The sequence below is a fragment of the Nannospalax galili genome, unplaced genomic scaffold (assembly GCF_000622305.1).
Source record: "Nannospalax galili isolate Female #2095 unplaced genomic scaffold, S.galili_v1.0 scaffold96, whole genome shotgun sequence".
In the NCBI taxonomy this organism is placed as follows: Eukaryota; Metazoa; Chordata; class Mammalia; order Rodentia; family Spalacidae; genus Nannospalax; species Nannospalax galili.
In genome coordinates, this window is record NW_008342018.1 from 3,499,004 (window position 1) to 3,504,701 (window position 5,698).

Sequence of the window (5,698 nt, forward strand, 5' to 3'; positions counted from 1 at the left end):
ACAGCAAGTAGGATACCTTATTAGCATAACAGGTTTAGCATCCTATCACAGTACAGCAAGTAGGATACCTTATTAGCATCATCCTATTAGCATAACAGACTTAACGCCCTATCACAGAATAGAGGGTAGGATGCCTCATTAGCATACTGGGTTTCAGATTACAGAGCCTGGATTCCTGGAAACCACGTGACCCTGACTGTTGCAATATCTAAGTGTTGCAATTTTGGATTCCAAGGGTGGTGATTAGGGAATGGTGAGCTCTAGGCATCCATCTCATTATCTGGCAATGGGAGCAATTGTCACAAAGCATTTCTTGTGGCTCCAGCAGTCGGGCCGTTGCCTCGGGCCAGCTGTATGGCTGTCAATAAGACTTTTACCCTAGGCTCAAGCCTGTGTCCCACATCTCCCCCTTTTTTATTTTTAAAGGTGAGGTGTAGTTTAGAATATATAGCATATTGATATCAGTCCAGATACATCAAGGCAAAGTAGAATGGCTCAGGGAGTCATTGTATCAAACCCCCCTCCCTCAAGATGGTGAGCTTCCTTAAGAGCAGGTTGTGCCAACTCCATGTCAACCAGTAGGAGTCAAGATTTTTTTGTCTCAGCATTGTTGTTCCCACCTCAAGTGTCACTCAGCATAATGGACTGTGCCTGTCTTAGGTTGTCCTACCCATTGGGATCTTACCTGTCATTGACTACCAGCCCTTGAAGGGTGGGTATGTTTGTGTGGTTTGACAGAGGGAGAGGCAGTACATCCAGTGTTGTCTTGTTTAAAGGACTCCTCAGGAGTCAAGAATTTGTTGAAACCCATCAGAGGCCAATTATAGTTGGTAAGGGCAAGGAAATGAAGGTTTCTTGTTTACAGAGACACGCCTGGGAAGATCTGGAGGTGGGGCAACAGCTAACTGAACCAGAAAAAATATGAGTTTTAACAAAATTATCAAGACCCTTAACAATGAAGGGTCCAAAAATCAGGAGTTAGCAGTAATGATGTCATACATAGGTGCACTGCTTCCTCTACAGTATGCCATCTCTGGGGTCGGTGGTTGTGGAGGGAGGTTTTCCATTGCAGGCAATTCTGATGTTCTGGGCTGGGATCCAGATGGGGGCTGGAAGATTATCTGGAAAGACACAAGCATAGCCTCGCCCTTGTGTTAATAATAGGTGTGGACCTTTCCATTCACTTGTGAGAGGGTCCTTCCATCTCACCATGGGAGCAGGAGTGGGCTGAGTGAATGCCCCCCAATGCTTTATTGGTGGTGGGAGGACACTGGAGTCAAATTTTAGAAAGTTCAATACAAATAGAGCTTGTTGTATAGCAAAATTGGGATCCTTATAGCAGGGTCCTTTATCATTGTCTTTCCCTATTCTGTACTTGTTTAATGAGTGTTTTGTGGGAACGTTCGACAATCCCTTGACCCTGAGGATTGTAAGGGATACCAGTTATATGCCTAACATTCCAGTCAGAGCAAAAATGGCTGAAGGTAGAAGAAACATAACAGGGACGATTATCTGTTTTTATTTGCCAAGGAATTCCCATAAGGACCATGGCATATTTGACAGTCCTTATGGCATGAGAAGCCGTCTCACCAGAGCAGGCCAATGCAAAATGGACATTGGAATAAGTGTCAATAATATGATGGATATACTTGAGCTTGCCAAAAGGAGAAAAATGAGTGACGTCCATTTGCCATATCTTGTTGGGGCCAAGGCCCCTAGGGAGAGTTCCAGAGGGTTGTAATGGTCCCAGAGGTAAAAGAGGGGCACAAGAGGAGGATGTACCGACCAAATGTTTACAGCTTTGAATCGGCAAGGTAGGGAGGAGCCTATGTATAGCTTGGGGAGAAAGCTGGAAGTGGGCATGTAATCTCTAGCTTGTTGAATTAGGGTGGAGTCTAGGGTTGTGCTCAGGACCAGTTTGTCAATGGCAGCCTTGCCCTCTGCCAGAAGCCCCAGGAGATTGGTATGAGACTTCAAGTGTTGAATATATCAAGGGGCAGAGCACTGCTCGAGTAATAGTTGTAATGAAGAGAGTAACAAATCAAGGGGGCTCTGGTGGGGCTGGAAAGCTGCAAAGGACAGATAGTGTAGAGTCTGAACTACATAAACACTCTCAGAAAAAATATTACAGGGAGTTGTAGGGAGATTCTGAGAGACCTGTAACATGGCTGAGAGCTCTCCGAGCTGTACAACCCCTGGAAAGGGAAAACCTTATGTGAGGAGAGTTGTCCTTCCTGGTAAATTACATAACCAAATTTGTATTTACTAGAATCAATAAAGATTAGGGGAGCCTTAGGAAGAGGGTTACGCTTTGGGAATGCCTGGGGAAATAGGGACAGGGGAAGCTGTCTTATTCCTTGAAGTTTATGTTTAGAATAATGATTGTAATATTTCCCCTGATAGACTAGTAGGAGAGTTTGGAAGCCAGGGTTGTCAAGGAACAATGACTGTAGCATGTGAAGTGGAAGGGGAAGAACCAATGATATGGGTTCACAGCCATACAGAAGGCGGGAGGTGTGGACATGTTTAAGGGCTAGCATAGCCCATGCCTCAATAGCTGGGGTGATCTTGTGAAGTTGACTCCATGAAGAGTGGACCCATATCAGGGGGCCCTGGGTCTGCCAGAGCACTCCCAAAGGGGTGTTTTTAGTAGGAATAACTAGTGCTTGGATGGGCAACTTTGGCTGTATCCTATTTACAAATGCTTAGGACAGGTGAGAATTGATTGTTGAGACAACATGCTGTGCCACCAGAGACCTTGCGGGGAATGGGAGACCATCTCAGTACCCCACAAGAGGTCAAAGAACAGTGTAAGCTCTTCTGTGGACATAGATAAGAAGCCCTGTCTCCAATTGATGTTGCCACAGAGGGTTTGCGCCTCTGAAAGTGTAATCTCATCTGGTAAGGTAAGAACAGGAGCTATGGGCAGGATGACATCTTGAATAGAGGTACCCAGAAAGGAATAAGGGACATGTAACTGTATTTTATCTGCTGCAATAGTAAGGCTTAATGCCTGGAGTTTGTTTTGAGTCTTTGAAAAGCTGCTTGTAAGATCTTAGGATCCTTATGGGCTATAAGAATGTCATCCATATAATGTAAAATATAAACCTCAGTCAGCAAAGACCTACAGGCATGGGCCACATAATGTTGGCAGATAGTAGGACTGTTTTTCATGCCCTGAGGCAAAACCTTCCATTGGTAGTGCTGAACTGGAAGGTTATGGTTGGTGGTAGGTATAGAGAAGGCAAAATAGGGCTTATGATCATCATGAAGAGGAACAGAAAAGAAACAGTCCTTAATATCTATAATAATAATTGCACACTCTTTGGGAATAGTGGTAGGGTGAGGCATTCCCATTTGAAGGGTCCCTAAAGGCTTCATATGCTCATTAATAGCCCTTAAATCATGTAAAAGTCTCCACTTCCCTGGTCTCTTTTGTATAACAAAAATGGGAGAACGACTAAGTGAGGGCTCAATGTGATCCAAGGATAACTGTTCCTGAACCAAGGAGATCAAATGATCTAATTTATGTGAAGGAAGAGGCCACTTCTCCACACATATGGGAGCTCTAGTGTCACACATTAGTTTGATGGGAGGTGGCTTGGGCAGCAGAGCAGTGGCCATTAGAATTGGGGGTGATGGTGGGGGTCATTAACTAACTGCTGGTCTACAATGTGGTCATCAAAAAGGCTTTGTCATTGGTAGCTAGAACAACCTCCATATTGCAGAGGATATCACTCCCCCACAGGTTATGGGGAATCCCTGGAGCTAGGAGCAGTTTAATAGCTCCTGGATTGCTGTCTGGGTCAGTCCAGACCATGGGACGTTGGACCTGTAAAGTATTTTGTAAGCCCCCAACACCTTGTATAGGGGGTCCAGGCTTATGGTGCCAATGAGACAAGGCTTCTTCCTGTCTGATTACAGTAATATCAGTCCCTGTATCAATTAAGCCTTTAAACTTATGGCCATCTAGGGAGAGTTGCATCTGAGGCTTATGAAAATCAATAGACATTGTCCATTGGACATGGGTGGTGTATTTCCTTACTTCCTCTCTTTGGGGCGGGGCTGAGAGGAACCGGTTGCCTGTTTAAAGGCATGTTTTGTATGGGTTTACCATCTGCATCCACCTTAGACCTACATTCTCTTGCCCAATGAAAGCTTTTGTGGCATCTTGGTCATTTTGAAGAAGGAACCTGGCCCCTTTTGGCCTCTTTCATAATCTTATAAAGACAGGTACGTGAACAATGGCCCTGTCCCCCTCAGGCCCAACATTTGCCTTTTTCCAGCTCAGCCTGAGGCTGATGAGCAGCCAGTGCCTCAGCAAGGGCTGCGGTATGGGCCTAAGCGGTCCCCACATCTCGGCAGGCCAGAATCCATTCAGAGACATCCTTGTGTCTAACGGGTCCTATGGGAAGGCGACACTCTGTAGAGCAGCCTTCATATACAAGATCCTTGAGCAAGGCATCGGCAGCTCCCTGATGACTGATCTTTCTATTTATACTTTGTTGGCATCTCTCAACAAAATCAGAGAAAGACTAACCTGGTTTTGTATCAATTTCGTTAATTTTTTATCACCGAGAGTCAGCATACTCCGAAAAGCATGCAGCGCGCAAAGCCACTTGTTCAAAGTAGTGGGGAGATCCCTGTGCCTGAGCTTGGGGGGGGGGTCTCAAAATTGCTGCATCCTATTACAACATCAATTCCAATGTTTTGGACATTGGCATTTCTATTGAGCTCTGCCTGTTGTTCACATTCATCTTGGTAAGCAGCTTTCCATAAAAGGAAATCCCCTCCCTGTAAGCAAGCACGGGCGATATTCTGCCAATCATAGAGGGTATTGGCTGAATGACTAATTGTATCTAATAACTGACCAAACCAGGGGGAGTGAATGCCATCCTCAATTGCTGCCATACTCAGCTTCCTTAAGGTATCATGAGAATATGGATTCCAGACATTAGGGTTCTGTTGTTCCTGATTGACAGTAACTGGGAAGAACTGTAGAAAATCTCCCATTGTATCATAGAACAGGGGCATAGGTGGGAGGGGCTCCCAGTCCTCCTCCGGAAGGGAGGGGTAGGTTGAATGGAGGGGAACTTCCTTAAAGCTAGTGCAAGATGGTGGAAAGTAGCCATTGCCCTGTAATGGCGGAGCAGAGGCTGCCTTAACTCTCTGTTTTCCATCAAAGCTAATGCAAGATGGCGCAGGGTAGCCACCACCCTGTAATGGTGGAGCAGATGCTTCCCTAACTTCCTGTTTTCCATCAAAGCTAATACAGGATGGCGGAGGGTAGCCATTGCCCTGTTATGGCAGAGCAGAGGCTGCACTAACTTCCTGTTTTCCATCAAGGGAGCTCTCAAACACCAATTCCTTATTTTTTATAGCATTATTAACAGTTATAGTTTTATCAGAACAAGGATCCATTAGTTTTGTTTTAAATGGAAATGCCTGGGACAGGCCATCCCCAGCGTCCTGTTGTTGTATTTGCTCATCTATCTCCTTAAATAGGGGATTGTCCTGTTTAGGGGATTTGGGGGAAACCCCCTGAAGGGAGGCCAGGATGGCTGTCACAATGGGGTAGAACAGCCCAGACTGTGGGCATCCCTCCCTGACTTCTCTACACTGGGCCAAGAATAAAATGCAAGCCCATTGTTCAGGATCCCAGTAATAAGTATCTGTAAACCAGGGGGGAAGAGCTAGT